Source organism: Podarcis gaigeae (assembly GCF_964106915.1).
Source record: "Podarcis gaigeae genome assembly, chromosome: 4".
Lineage (NCBI taxonomy): Eukaryota > Metazoa > Chordata > Lepidosauria > Squamata > Lacertidae > Podarcis > Podarcis gaigeae.
In genome coordinates, this window is record NC_139677.1 from 71,094,452 (window position 1) to 71,111,048 (window position 16,597).

The 16,597-nt window shown below is 40.6% G+C and overlaps 1 protein-coding gene across 15 annotated transcripts in view; it reads right to left on the bottom strand.

Moving 5' to 3' along the window:
• The window catches only part of BBX (BBX high mobility group box domain containing), a 133,682-nt gene that overhangs the window by 55,375 nt on the left and 61,710 nt on the right, over positions 1-16,597 (bottom strand). The gene's annotated exons all lie outside the window — the stretch shown is intronic.

Here is a 16,597-nt window from a genome sequence, read left to right on the forward strand (position 1 = left end):
CGGAAAACTGCAGGCAGCAGAAGCCTGCAGTCTTGGGACCCGGCGGGCGCCAGGCGCAGCCCCCAAAACGTTGAAGGAACCCCGTAAGGGGCTCCGGATCGCGGAGGAGGCTGCGGCGCTGAGGGTCGTTCCGCAATCGGCGGAGTGAAGCCGCGGAGCCGTTGCCGGTGAGCGCTGACCTTTCTTCTTGTGACTGCTAAAACTGGAAAGGAAGAAATTCGTGAGTAAATGGGACTTATACTTTTAACACCCCGAAAACCCTGAAATTGGCTGAAAGCGGATTGACGATAAACAGGAAGTCCGTCTTCCGCTAACACTGAACTTGAAAGCAAAGAGCAGGAGGAGTGGAGACAAAGAGCCAATTTTCAAACTGACAGATCTGGCACCTATTTAACTATCGCATTGGGTGGATTAAGGACTAAAATTTGCTACTTTTTATTGGACCTATATGGAAACAAAGATACCTCTCTTCTGTCTGGCTTTTGGATACAATTAAAAGAAAGAACCCAGGCGCGGGTTTTGCCTGGGTAAGTGGCTGTCAGCCTGCAAAGCTGGATACTTAGATTCAGAACTTTGAAACATTCTGAGCTTGAACTGGTAACTTTGAAACTTTGGCTGTCTAAGCACTGATGGAAATATTGATGGGTTTTTAAGCCCTAACTCTGCCAAAATTTATATTGTGGAGATCTTTGGACATTGAACTGTACTTATTGATTTGATTTGATTTGATTTGGATATCTCTCTCCCTAAAGACATTATAAGCTCCCCCTAGAGGCATTGGGAATTAAAGCAGTGACTTTAATTTACTTTCTCTTTCCCGGCCTCCTGTTTGAATGTGAACATCTGGGTTGTTGCTTTCTCATGGGAACATTCAAAGTTGACCTTGGCTTATAGATAGCTCTGGAATGAGTGGAACAAGAAAAAAAGGGGGAAGAACAAAACAAGCTACTCTAACGTTATCTGCAGTCTCGCAGCGTAGATCATCTGTGCCTACTTTACCTTCTACTTTACCTCCTGAGGCAGAAGCGGCCTCCCTTCTTCAGTCAGGGGAGGGGGAGACTGAGGAACCGCAATTGGAAGAAATGGCCACAGGAGGAAGTGGCTCTATTTTGGAAAAGATCTTTGAAAAATTGGAGGCTCTGGACAAAAAAGTTGATCAGCAAACAGCAAAAATTGACCAAAACACAGAAAGCCTGAACAGACTAACTGGACAAGTTGCACAGAATGCTCAATCTATTGGAGAACTAAAAGAGGCTGTAGGTGAAAATCGGAAATTGGCTGAGGAGACCAGCCAAAGAGTGGGCCAGCTTGAAAAAGAAGTGAGACCACTCAGCAAACAAGTAGGGGAACATCAGATCTACTTTTCTATGACAGAACTTCGGAACAGGGAGGCCAACTTGAGGATACGTTCATTACCAGAAGTGGAAGAAGGCAACCTAGTCGAATTTTTAACTAAAGAATTTTCCAAGTTTTGGAATTTACAAGAAGAAGATTTTAAAATTGTATCTGCTTTTAGACTTGGAAGGCTTATAAGAAAAGAGAAACCCAGAGATTGCCTGATAATATTGAGATCAAAGGAGGAAAGGGACAAGATTTTGGGCCTGCACTACGGGAAGTCACTGGACATTTTGGACAGAAGAATTGAAATTTACAAAGATATTCCTAAACAGCTATTAGATCTCAGAGCAGAATACCAGGAACTAGCAAAACTGTTAAGGAGCAATTCGATTATCTTCAGGTGGGAGTTCCCTCAAGGAATATCGTTTACTTTTAGAGGGAGAAAGATTAAAATCAGAACATTAGAGGACAGAGACAAATTTTTGGCGGCACACGGAGAGGATCTTCACAAAGGACTTGGACTGCCTTCAGGGCCTGAACCTTCAGGGGGAACAGCACCCTCAGATCCTGAAAACTCGGAAAATAAAGCACTCCCACAGCAAGAATAACCAGATTTTTTCAGGATGTCTCTGCAACTTTTGAGTTGGAATATAAATGGCTGTAACATCCCAGAAAAAAGGAAAAAAATTTTTCACATATTAAGAAAGGAACAATTGGACATTATTTGCCTACAAGAAACACATGTGACTAGGCTCCACAGAAAAGTGCTAATAAACAAGAGACTTGGTCAGGAATTTATATCTTCGGACAATGTCAAAAAAAGAGGTGTGGTGATTTATGCAAAAGAGAGCCTGTCACCTAAATTTCTGTTTAAAGATGAACATGGCAGAATCCTAGCAATAGAAATACAGTTCCAAGGCGAAAAAATTTTGATATTAGGAATTTATGCCCCAAACGAAGGAAAATCGGAATTTTACAAGAAATTGCATGAGACTATGCTGGACTATCTGGACTATGACAACATCATCATGATGGGAGATATGAATGGAGTTGCTTCAACAAACATGGATAAGTCACAGAATCAAAATGTTACTAAAAACGGAAGATTACCAAAGACTTTCTTTGAAATGACAGACAATATGGACTGGATTGACATTTGGAGAGTGAGAAACCCCTTGGGAAGGGAAGGAACATTTTTCTCTGAGGCCCAGATGACATGGACAAGAATCGACCAAATATGGATAACTAGAGGCCTGGCTCCAAAGATCAGAAAGGTGGAAATATGCCCAAGGACATGCTCTGACCACAATGCCCTGAGAATGGATATGATATTGACTTCAACAGGTTCCTTCAGATGGAAGATGAATGATGGCCTGTTTAGAGACCAAGAGATTATCAAGAAGGCCCAAAAAGCACTAAAGGACTATTTTGAGATTAATATGAATACTACAATTGAAAAAAGAACTATCTGGGACGCGAGCAAGGCTGTAATGAGGGGGTTGCTGATACAACAGAATACGATAAAGAAAAGAAAGCAAAACGAAAAGAAAGATAAAATTTTGGAAAGAATTAAGGAATTAGAGAAGAAGTTAAGATCTAATCCAAAATCCCAGCCGATTCTAAGAGAAATCAAACTTCATCAAGCACAATATTCAACATTGATAAACCAGGAAATAGAATGGAAAATTAAGTTAATGAGACAAAAAACTTTTGAATCGGCAGATAAATGTGGAAAACTGCTAGCCTGGCAGTTGAAGAGGCGACAAAAGTTAAATACAGTGACAAATTTAGAGATAGAAGGAAGGAATATCCAGAACCCCGGAGAGATTAGAAAGTGCTTCCAGAGATACTTTAAAAAATTATATACCCAAGGGCCACAAGACGAAACCGAGATTAAACGATTCTTGGCATCAAATGGACTAGCAAAACTCTCAGAAGAAAATAGAACAATTTTAAACGGCAAGATAACACGACAGGAGATTGAGCAGGCCATCCAGAATATGAAACAGGGCAAATCGCCAGGACCTGACGGGCTGACCTCCAAGTATTATAAGACATTGAAAGACTATTTGATACAACCACTAATGGAGGTCAGCAATGAAATCATGGAGGGAAAGAAGGCGCCGGAATCGTGGAAGGAGGCTTTTATCACATTGATACCAAAATCGGAAACTGAAAAGAACCAACTCAAGAACTACCGCCCCATCTCCCTTTTGAATGTGGATTACAAAATATTTGCAGATGTTTTGGCAAGTAGATTCAAGAGGGTTTTAAACAAAGTAATTCATAAGGACCAGGCAGGCTTTCTCCCAGGTAGACATATGTATGCCAACACTAGGAATATTATAGACATATTGGAACTCTTACAAACAAACATAAATACAAGAGCAGTTTTAATCTTCATAGATGCGGAGAAGGCCTTTGACAACATTTCCTGGAAGTTTATGAAGGGGAATTTAAAAGAAATGGGAGTGGGGCGGGGGTTTGAAAATGGGATTGATGCAATATATTCAGAACAGAAAGCAAAATTGATAGTTAACAATGTGGTTACAGAAGAGTTTAAAATTGAGAAAGGGACACGACAAGGCTGCCCGATCTCCCCGTTACTGTTTATTTCAGTCCTGGAAGTGCTCCTGAACATGATTAGAGGGGACCAGCGGGTGGAAGGGATTCAGGTCGGAATGAAACAATACAAGCTTAAAGCCTTTGCAGATGATCTAGTTTTAACACTACAGGAGCCAGAATCTAGTACGAAAAGAGTTTTACAACTGATTCATGACTTTGGTCGAGTGGCTGGATTTAAACTAAACAAGCAAAAAACTAAGGTGTTGGGGAAAAACCTGACGGACACTGAGTCGGAACGGTTTCAGAGAGAGACAGAGTTGACTGTGGTTAAGAAAGTGAAATACCTAGGGGTAAACATTACAGCTAAAAATTTGAGTCTGTTTAAAGACAATTATGAAAAATGCTGGTCTGAAATTAAGAGGGACTTGGATAGCTGGTCAAAACTAAAACTTTCCTTGTTAGGACGAATAGCTGCCATCAAGATGAATGTATTGCCAAAAATGTTGTTTTTATTTCAGACACTGCAGATTGTTGACAAAACGGAGTGCTTCCGGAAGTGGCAAAAAGATATCTCCAAATTTGTCTGGCAGGGCAAAAAGCCCAGAATTAAGTATAAGATATTAACAGACGCAAAAGAAAGAGGGGGCTTTGCCCTGCCAGACTTAAAACTGTACTATGAAGCCGCAGCTTTCTGCTGGCTAAAAGATTGGCTACTTCTTGAGGACACGGACGTGTTAGATTTGGAAGGTTTTAACAACGCATTTGGGTGGCATGCATACCTATGGTACGACAAGGCTAAGATTTATAAGGTTTTCAAGAACCATATTGTCAGAAAAGCAATATTTAATGTTTGGACTAAATACAAAGACTTACTAGAGAACAAAACACCGAGGTGGCTGTCCCCTCTGGAGGCTAAGGCCTTAAAAAGACCCAATATGGAGGCCAGATGGCCGAAATATTGGGAAATAATAGAAAAAGATGGAAATAATTGGAAACTGCAGAGTTTGGAAAAAATGAAAGGTAAAGTGCGAGACTGGCTACATTATGCTCAGATTCAAGAAATTTTCAAGAATGATAAAAAGTTAGGATTCCAGGTGGAGAAATCGAAATTGGAAACAGAACTGTTAGAACCTAAGACGAAGGTATTGTCAAAAATGTATAACTTGCTGCTGAAATGGAATACACAAGACGAAACGGTGAAATCGGCTATGATAAAGTGGGCACAGGATGTTGGGCATAATATTATGTTTGAGGACTGGGAAAGGTTGTGGACCACCGGGCTGAACTTCACTGCATGTAATGCACTGAAGGAAAATGTAATGAAAATGATATATAGGTGGTACATGACCCCAGTGAAACTGGCCAAAATATACCATTCGTCTGAGAATAAATGTTGGAAATGTAAGGAAAATGAAGGAACATTCTTTCACCTCTGGTGGACTTGCCCTAAAGTGAAGGCCTTTTGGGAAATGATATACAATGAGTTAAAAAAGGTGTTTAAGTATACCTTTATCAAGAAACCAGAGGCCTTCCTTCTGGGTATGGTCGGCCAGTATGTGTTAAAGAAAGATAGAACATTTTTCATGTATGCTACAACGGCGGCAAGGATACTCATCGCTAAGAATTGGAAAACCCAAGATCTACCCACGCTGGAAGAATGGCAGATGCAGCTGATGGACTATATGCAACTAGCCGAGATGACAGGCAGAATCCGCGACCAGGGAGAAGAAAGGAGTGAAGAAGACTGGAAGAAATTTAAGATTTACTTACAAAAGCATTGTAATTTGGTTGAATGCTAACAAGGTTGCCAGATCAAAGATAATTGTCTATCACTAAATCATATTTTATAAGTTATATTTTGAGTTTAAACAAAATTATTGAGTTTGTGAACATTTAATAATTTGTTTTGAAAAATTTTATTTTTAAATGTGCAAGTGGAAGCGGGAGGCGTGAGGGAGTCTATGACAGAATGAAAAGATGTTAACAAAGGTATCATTTGTTAAATATGTATTACTATGGAAAACTTAATAAAAAATATTTATAAAAAAAAAAACAAAATGGAATTAATATTAGCAGCAGCGGCAACAACAACAACAACAACATTACCTCGCCCATCTGGCAGGGTTTCCCCAGCTACTCTGGGCGGGTCCCAACAGAATATTAAAAACACAATAAAACATCAAATGTTAAAAACTTCCCTAAACAAGGCTGTCTTCAGATGTCTTCTAAAACCTGAATCCTATGTAGCAGCACTACTATGCTGTTCTGTATAGAGAACTGGTCTGCGAGCACACATGCTAGTCAGAGGCATTTTGCTAAGAACGTGTGATGGCGTCAGGCCCATGTAATCTGTCAATTTAGTATTAAAAATATTAAAGTCATGCATATGGGAAAGAAAGTATAAATTACTCTAATAAACTCAAATGAAGATAAAACATCCACAGCTTTAGCCAAGGCAGAATTCCTGCACTTAGTCCAAAATATGCAGCCTGAAATAGACCTGATCAGATATATAAACCATTTTGATATGTTCACTAAGAGGAAATTAGAAGCAACACATTCTCCAAGAATCTTATTAAAGATCAAGAAACTGTCAAGGGCATACACAATAAGTAATATATACAAGGTGGAAAGAAATCTGTTCCAGCAAACAAAAGTATGGATAGCATTCTTCAAAATAAACTGCACACTGTTTATTAAATTTTCAAGACTATTGCATTACTTATTTCAGAAGTGTGCAATTAAAATTCTGTCAAATTAGTTTTCATTTTTTGTTGTTTCATCCTCCTGTTACATTTTCTGATATCAATAAAAAGGGGCAGATATTATATGAAGTAAACACTGCATATCGCCACCAGAGGATTTGTGTCAGGGCCAATTTTCCAGATTCATTGAAAGAGATACTTCCAGGGTGATATTTCACATATTATGTTAAAATATACAGATCATACATAGCGCAATAACTGTACGAAAAAGCATCAAGTGTGGGTTTCATCATTCTCTATTTTCACAGGGGCAAAAGAATTCCACAAAAAAAGTTTAGTATTACCATTAACAGCAAGAGGTGGAGCCTATACCCTCCAACATTTAGCAATGAAAATAGGGATGCCCCATTCCATAATGATAATTTTACTATTTATACCTATTTATACCTTACTGGGTTTCCCCAGCCACTCTGGGAAGCTTCCAACGTACAGTGTTTAAACATAATAACACTTTCAACATTGAAAAACTTTCCTATACAGGTCTGCCTTCAGGTGGCTCAGGTGTAGGATAACTCCCTCTCCTACAACATTTCTCCAATAAAAATAGGGACATCCTAAGGAAAACCAGGACATTCCAAGATCAAATTAGAAACCGGGATGACTTCTCTAAATCAGGGACGTCCCTTGGAGAGTCTGGGAGCCCTAACAATATGAACCACACACTTACCCTGTTTAGAGAGTTGTACCACCAAATTACAAATGACAGCGCTCAATGCAAAGGAGATTGGTCATTAGTCACATTTTTAGATGAACATTCTCATGCTTCCCTAGAATATTACAGTCCAAGTGACTTGCTTTCTACATCTTTAGGGCAGCTGCCAAGGATCTGACTCTCAGGATTGGTCCTGCCTTCCCTGAATCTCCCGTTTTCATTTTTTGGCCCAGCAGCCATTTTAAAATTTCCTGCAATGCTATTCCAGAGCAATGGTCTGGCAGAGCATTGAAAGGTATTTAAAATGGAAGGACGCTTGCTGAAACATGTTGCAGGTTGCAGTGCTTTTGCTACCAATGCCCACTAATGCTGTAAGAGTCATGTGTTTTCCTGAGGAGCGCTTTGAATTGCTGGTAGCTCTGTTTAAAGTGCCACCACAGAGAGGAATAAGGCAAGCGGACTAACAAGGGGCAAATGTTAACAAATGCAGTTACATATACCAAACTTTTTTCTGACTAGGGGATAAGGACTATGGGGGAAATATGACAAAGCTGAAATGCAAAGCCCCAAGACTTGTACCTCTTTTTGCATTACTGAGCCAATGCAGAGCTTTCTCTATGGTTTGGCTTAGTGAAAAGAAACATATTTAAACTTCAGAAGACAGTTACAGAATGTAATTGGGTTCTTAACTCCTGGAAAACTCGTTTACAAAATTTCAGCCTATGAAATGCAGAGAGAGAAAAGCTCATTTACTTGGTACTAATTACTGGCCAGACAGTGAATCAATTCTGTACCATTTCACAGCAGAGAGCTAGTAATGAGCATTTCTAACTTTCATAGAATTAGTGGTCTAATGGGGAACATGCTGTGAGCAAATGGAATACAGTTTGCTAGCTGAGATTTATGATAAATTGTGCTGTCAGAAGTAACTAACCGCTGAGTAAAAGTCTCCCTTGATTTTTTTTCCTGAGTCTTGTTTCTCATTTCAATGTATAGTGTTGTTGCTCTCATTGCTGTTAACAGCAGAAAGTCAAGGAGGGTGATTTGTTCATTAGGTACTGCAGCAGATCTTTCCTAAAGGACCCAGCATTTCAAGGAGCATCCAGTCAAGACAACTTGCTTCTTGAAGTGCTGCTTCTGACCAAGTAGTGGGGAAATAGTTAATTAACAACTTGGAAAAGTGCACTTAATTTTCATCTCACCAAATAACTTTGGAACAGAATAATGGGGCTTCCACATCAATTCCATTCCAGGCAGCTGCTAGGTCCACATGCAGCAACCATCAATAATATTATATTCAAAAACCTAATCACATCTTAAAGTTCAAGATAACTCTTGGCTACATTAGGTTGGCCATGAAATGTTTATGGCAGGTATTCCTTCCTAGATCTATGATGTACACACTTCTGTTGTCAAGCTGTTTGTTTCTTTGGAAAGCCGGCTGATGGATACAAGGAAAAACTGCCAGACCTGATCAAAGGCAGAAAGGAATTAAATCCACAAGAAACTCTGTAATATCTTTCCCTTTTCTGCCTAAGCAGAATCTAATGATTACTAAACTTAAGAATACTAGGTTTGTTTAGAATCAATTTGTTATGTGCTTTTACTTGTAACACATTTTATCTTGTTTAAGAGAAAGAAATTGCTTCATTGTTTGGTGGCATTTTCAAATAGAGGCAGTGCCTATCCAACACATTAGCAGGTTATTATGTGAATACTGTAAAGATGGAAAAGGTAATAGAACACAAAAAGCATGCCTTAGGCTACAATCTTCCTTGGGATTAAATCCCATTGAACTCAGGATTGCATCTTAGAGTAGACCTATTGAAATTAATGGATGTAAATTAGTCATGTTTATTAATGTCCATGGATACACTCTAAATTGGACTAACTAAATCCTTACAATGCAATCTTAGCTATGCCTACTCAGAAGTAAGCCCCAATGATTTCAAAAGGCCATGTAAGTGGGGTTAGAATTGTAACCTTACTTCTGAATAGATATGTATAGGGTTGCATTGTTAGGCCTGTTAAGAAATTAGATTGCATGTGTTGTGAAGATTTGTGACTCCTGAGCAATCGTGGGACAACACGTTGGAAAATTAAGCCGTCAAGAAAAGACAACGGAAGACAATGAAAGACAACAGGAGTTTGAACAGCTAAACATTCATTTGGTACAATCCTGCCATCATAAGGCAGCTCCATCTGCCCACCACCATACAGATCAGTCTGCTAAAGCAACAGCCAGCACCAGATGTTCCTGGATTGTAATTTATTGCCTGTGGCTGTTCACCATGGTGGCTGGGACAGTTGGGAGTCTCATAAGTGCACGAAGCACATCAGATATGTGTCACATATACCACCTCAGCCATTACGATAGCAAACTTGAAAGATAGGGTATTATCATAATCAAGATATGTACACAGAATGGATGTTGGCAGACTAACTCTCTGTTACACAGATGTCTGCAAACGTGGCATAAAGGCTGACAACATTAACCCCGCCATGTGGGAATCCCGTGCAGATGATGGCAGTGCCTGGAGACAGGCGGTCAGGTTGTGTATCCACAGCAGTGATCACAGGACAAATAACCGCTGGGAGGAGAACAGAGGGAGAAGAAACGCCATGGTGCACCTGTAGCAGCAAAACCGGACACCTTTATCTGCCCCACCTGCCCTAAAACAGGTCTGTCCTGTATCAGTCTCTACAGCCACAGCAGGCGCTGTAACTCTCCAATGACTTGACTTTATCCCCAAAGACACACTCTTCCATTGTCTCTTGAGACAGACAGATGCCAACAAATATTTTATGTGGAGAGGTAAAAGAAATGGCTGAAGCAGATGCTAACTCCGGTTCACCCAGTGTGTTCGTAATTTTGTTGATACTTGTACAAGGTGATGCATGTGCAGAAAACCTGAACATGACATATTAACACTCATTATTTATTTGACCGTACAAATGATTGCAAAAAACCCCAAAAACCCTACGTGAAACTTCTTTTCTTTTTGTAGCCATTTTAGAAAGCTGTAAATTGGCTGCAGAAATAAAAAAAAGCATTGGAAAGCATGTGATGCTGAATTTTAAAAATAGTCTCCTGTCACACAAAACTCCTTTGTTAACACACTAGTAAAAAGAATGGAGGGGTGGGCCACCCATTTCATTGCATGACTATTAGGTGCCACCTAGTGGCCATTATTGTCATAATCTAGCTCTCAAAGTATGCCAGGATTAATATGCCATACAATCCCAATCTTTAGTTAACATTGAATCAGAAGCATCCAATGAGGCTGGTTTAAATGTGAGAGAACAAGTGGCATCTGCAACAAAGTGCTGCACTGCCGAGTCCTCCTGTTTAGCCCTTCTTTAGTATACTCCATTCCATTTCCCAACTTACGCAGTTTCCCTTTCTAACCCCCTTCCCCTAAAACAGTCTGTCTGCGTTCTGTACTGGGCTTGTGAGTCCTTATCGGCTTGTGTCCTCATGTAGAATTCCCCCAAATCTTGGAATTCCCCCAAGCCTGCTAATACTTATCTGAACACTGGAAATGTAAGGTGTTTTTGAGAAGTAACCTTCCTTTCTTTCACATGAAGAACTGGGATTTATTTATTTTTTTAAAATGGTGAAAAAAGTTCTGTGTTATCAGTCTTCAGGACTGTGGTTTGGCAAAGAAGATCAGATTGCCACTGCTATTACAGTTCTCACTGTATGATTTTTATAGTGCTGTTTTGGTTTTAATTAACCTTTGAGATTTTCTGGTTGGTTGAATTGGCTGGGTAGAAATGTGCAAAATAAAAATCAATTTACCTTTACAGAATGTAAACCAAACGAAGGGAACTAAAACAAGATCAGTCTTTTGAAGATTTTCGCCAGCCAGAAAATTAATATCCAGCAGACACTTCCACAAAAACAGCAGACTCTTAATATTAATAAACAACTTAGAATAATATGCTATTAAATTCTCAGAGTGAATTTCTCCGTTAACCACAAATGACAACATAATAACAAGTGATGAAAATAAAGGCCTAGCACAAAATCTCTGAAAACAAGTAGCATTTGATATCCACCCACATGACCGCCCAAAAGCACACACACACACCCCCCCCCCTTTGCATGAGGTTTTATGCTATTATGTGGGAGAAGAAGCTTTTGCTAGTGTGGAGCAGAGGAGCTGGGTAGAGCAGGGAGGGCCCCAATTGAAATAGTTCAGGGTAGGGCGAAGTACGGTGTGGGAAGTGGGGCAGGCCAGGTATGGGGCACACAGCACAGGCTCTTAGTGACTGTGCCATATGCCAGCCCCCTCATCCCACCTGGGGCATTGTGCTGGTCCTATCAGCCAGCCCTTGGGTCTGTGGCTGCTGTTGCTGAATGCCAGGTTGGCTCTGAATAAGACCTCCCTCATCCATGATCTGATTGTGGATGAGGAGGCTTGTCTGGTCTGTGTCACTGAGACCTGGGTGGGTGAGCAGAGTAGAGTTGATCTCACCCAGTTCTGTCCACCTGGGTACTAGTTGCAGCATCAGGGTCAGTGTTAGAAACTGAGATATGAAAGCTAGGAGCTAAGTGACACCTTAAACCTAGGTTAAGGGCGCAACAATGGAATGTCTAGGCACGCTTTTTTATAACAAGAATACAACACTGAAAATAAATGAACTGCAGCTAAAATATTATGTTCATTTTTCATATGGTCTAGTCCTTCCCCTGCCCACCCCACTAACACCCCCCCCCACTAACACACACACACACAGAGGGGGAGAGAGAGAGAAACTTAGGATCTAAGATATTATGCTAAAAATGTAATGCATAAAGTGATTCTGACAGACTGTTTAGAATCTGACTACTTTTAAAGTGGCATAAGTAGGCATTTTAAGCAGGCATTTACCTTGTAACTTATGATAAGAATCACCTGCATGCTACCAGTGAAGGAAACATTTGTAGACTCTGAGATTTTTTGTGGGCTAATAAAATCTCCTAATAAACATTATTGTAAGCTAGTAACTTCGGTAGATTTATTTGCAAGGTTGGCGTATGCAATTAGGAAATTTACAACCCAGTCCTCAATTTATAGCTCTGTTGGAATTGCATGAGTATCCACCCATCCTTCCCTACTGCGGTGGAACTGCTGGGAGATAGATGATTATCATGGTGGTTGCACAAGGCCCTATGCACTTGTAAACTCTCAAGAAACAATGAACAAAAATGGCTAGAGTGTCTTTTTCATTAGTGATGCTGATGAAATTTGAGTAAATGGGTCTTGAAACACAGACTCTCCCTACTCATAAAAGCATACTCAATTCAAGTTGACTCTAGGACCCTTCAAGACTAATGCTGACTTGAAATGGAGTTTATCCACCATCCCTGCCACTTGTTCTCCCCTTACCACTGAAAACCAGATCCAGAGAAGGCAGCTGCCTGATCTACGTTAAAAAAGATGCTCTTAGGCATGTCCATGAGTCATTTACTACAAAAATTGTGAAATTTCTTTCCTTTTTCCCCCTTTGCAACATAGAAACCGACAAACTCCAAAATGCCAGCAAGAAATGGTCATATTCATCTAAGCCAGACAGGTATCCTCTCTGGTCATTTGGTTCGCCTTTCCTAGTAAGGTAACAGCTAGCAATGCAGAAGGGGCATCTCGCAGTGGGTAAGATTCACAGACATAAGCCTATCTCTTTGCAACCCTGTGCCACCACCGGTACCTCCTTCCTCTTTTCAAGGGTTTGGCAGGGTTGTTTCTGCTGAGGGCTGGGAAATGGCAGAGGAGGAAGCTGCTGAATAAATATACAACTTAGTTTCTCAAGTCTCCTTCAAATGGTCAAAATCCCCTTCAAGGTTTTTTGAGCAATCTAAGGGAATACATGAAGAGCCCAAATTCTTTTCATGGTCTCTTATAGCCCAATGTTATTTACTCTAATTGGCATGGCTTTTCCAGTGTTCAAGCAGATGTCCCTTACCAATATTAACTGGAGATGGGGAAAACATAGGACCTTTTGCATGCTAAGCATGTGGCCTACCAATCAGCTATGGACCTTGCAAAAGCCGTTCATGATTCAGTAGACAACAAATCAGTACAACAGTGGAACCTCGGTTTTTGGGCATTTTGGAAGCTGAACCATTTGGAACCGGAACGCCAAAAACTTGGAAGTGAACGCTTCCATTTTCGAACACATCTCAGAAGTCCAATGGCTTCCAAGTTGCGTTTCTCCATTGAAATTGCTGACCACCCATTGCACCTTGGCTGTCAAACGGTCTTCCGGGGCAGATTACGTTGAAATACAGTGATGTTATAACGGCAGATGCTAACAAAGTTGATGCAACTATCTACAATTGGCAATATTATTCTTACTCTTCCCGAATAATAATGTTATTACCAATTGTGAATAGCTGCATCAAATGTACTAATCTGCCATAGGTTTTGCAGCAGCAGATATCCTCAGCTCAGCTTAACAAGTGAATAGTGGCTGTGACCAAAAGAAAGCGTTCATTTAGAAACTGACCCTGTTCATATATTCGTGTTTTTTCTCTTGAGGAATGCAATGACTGCAAATGATGGAGTTGATTACGGGGCAGTAACAGCAATCTTTCCAAATGGAAGAATATAAAATAATGTATGACTTTAAGTTGTTTTTTTTTTTTAATAATAATTTTTATTAAGGTTTTCCAAATTAAAACAAATTAAAACAAATTAAATCCAATTTATAAACTTTTTGCCAATAACCAGGACTTCCCCTCCCTACCCCCTCTTGTGTTCCAAATCTTCCAAATAAGCAATTAAATTCAACAAGTTCTTATCCCCAAATTACACTCATCATCAATAACCCAATTTATCCAGATTTCCATCCCCTAAGATCGATCTATTCCCTTCCACGAGTTTCCCCCTTTCAAACATAGTACAGATGGAAATAAGATAAATATGAATAGTGATTTTACAGCCTTTGGATTCCAATTTTCCCTCCCCTCTTTCCCCTTTGCGTTTCACCTATCCCTCTACTTCTAATATCTTCCTGGAGTTCCCACATTACACTATGTCCCTCAGGTTCTTTGCCAGTCTTTGATTACGGGTGTCCAATCGTAGAAGGAGTCTATCAAAAAAAAGGGGCCCATTTCTTCTATCCAGGTTTTTATATCCAGGAGTAAAAACTCCAATTTTGTTTCCATAAGCTTGTCAAACCTGAATATCCCAAATGTTCCCTCTCCCAGTTCTGTCCAGTTCTTGTTATTTCCTTGTTCTTGTCAATCATTCTCCTCCTTTTTATTTCTCTGTTCTCCCATAGAAATGTTCTTTTTCCAAAAGTTTCTAGTGTCTCTGCAGAGGCTTGTTACTCATGGAGCAAAGCATTGCATCATGTTCCTTTCATTTTCCAACAAATAGTTCCATTGTTTCCTGTAGTGTATAGACCTCTGTAGACAAAATAATGTTCCATTCCTGCAGTTTCCCAGGAGATTAAAAGTTCCATTCAACTGTTCAAGTTTCCTGTCAAAAACACATGCAATATCCCTCGGCTCCTCTAGGTGGATTACAGTAGCAAAGTTCCCTTCCAGAATCACATCCACCAGTCCAAGTAGCTTGTTAACCGATATTTAAAACAATTTATATTCAATTTATAACAAATATAACCGGCAAAGTCCTCATAACAAAATCTCTATTTTAATCTTCCTTTTTGACAGCTCTTTGACAGCTGTCAAAACCTCCATCGCTTTTCTCCAGGCAGTTTCACGAATCGCTCCAGGGATTCCGGGGGGGGGGGGTTGCTTTTTTTTAAAACAATTCCACTTTTCTCCTCCAGCTCAATCTTATAATTTTCCCTCGCGAAGTTGCTGATTCGGCAAGATAAGGTTACACTCGATCTTAGTTGTCCAGTCCTTTGTTTTGGCTCTTCTACAATTTAGGGGTGGGCTGACTTCCTTTTTTCCGCCTCCCCCGTTCGCTCCGAATTTTAAAAATTTATCCCCTTTTTTTTTTAGTCCATATTCCAATTACTCACGGGTTCTTCTTTAGTGCCAAATTTTCAATAGAAGAAGTCAGCGCTCTCCGTCGGATGGCATGCGGCTGCGCTCGGCAGGGATAGCAGAGAACTCAAAGCACCACGCTTCCCCCCGGCACCCGGGGGGCTCCTTTAAAAAGGCTCCTTCACGAGTCGGGAGAGCGCTAACGGTGCCAGCCGAGTCTCCATGTCCACGGCCTCCTCTGGCCGTGGTTTTTAAGGGTCCCCGCATCGCCGGTGCGGTAGGACCCAGCCCCTGCCAAGCCGGCTCCCTCCGGAGCTCGGAGGGAGTCCGCCATTCGGCGATGGCGCCGACCCGGAAGTCCTATGACTTTAAGTTTTTGAGACTTGTAGCATCCTGAAAAGGTTAAGTGTTTAACATTTATTTACAAGGAAGTCCTGGATTAAGAATAAAGGTTTACATATGGCTCACCATGCCTTTCCAAGACATTTAACTGACCATTAAAAATATGTGTATACAGGGTTAAACATGATCCTATTCTGAGAACCCTACAGGAAAATAGTAACTGGTCTTCAACAACAAAGAAACAATGCTAATTCATCATATAGCATTTCAGTACAACAGCAGGGCCAGCCCAGGAATATTCTACCTTCAAGAGAAGAAGAAGAAGAAGAGTTTGGATTTGATATCCCGCTTTATCACTACCCAAAGGAGTCTCAAAGCGGCTAACATTCTCCTTTCCCTTCCTCCCCCACAACAAACACTCTGTGAGGTGAGTGGGGCTGAGAGACTTCAAAGAAGTGTGACTGGCCCAAGGTCACCCAGCAGCTGCATGTGGAGGAGCGGAGACGCGAACCCGGTTCCCCAGATTACAAATCTACTGCTCTTAACCACTACACCACACTGGCTCTCAGTGTGCAATCTAAGAGCAGTGTGCAATCTAAAAGTTGAGGAATCCATTTTTCAGCATTGCAAGGAATAATGGGGAGCAGCATCTAGGTGGCTTCCTATAAATATTCCCGAGGGATAGCTGTGATAGCTTTAGTATAAAGCATAAAACTGCATGTACTTGTAAAAATCAGAGATGAGGAAACTATGGTTCTCCAGATTTGTTGGACTCCAAATCCAACCAACTCCAGCCAGACAGGAATTACGGGAGATGTAGTGCAGCAATATCTGAAGGGCCACAGGTTCCCCATCCCTACTGTAAATTTAATGCTAGCGACTGACACCGAGTTACATTTTCTCTTTCAATTATTCCAGCGGAGAAACAGTGAACTATAGCAGTTATGATTCCCCATTCCCTGCCCTGTTCATAAAACAGCACCTAGCTAG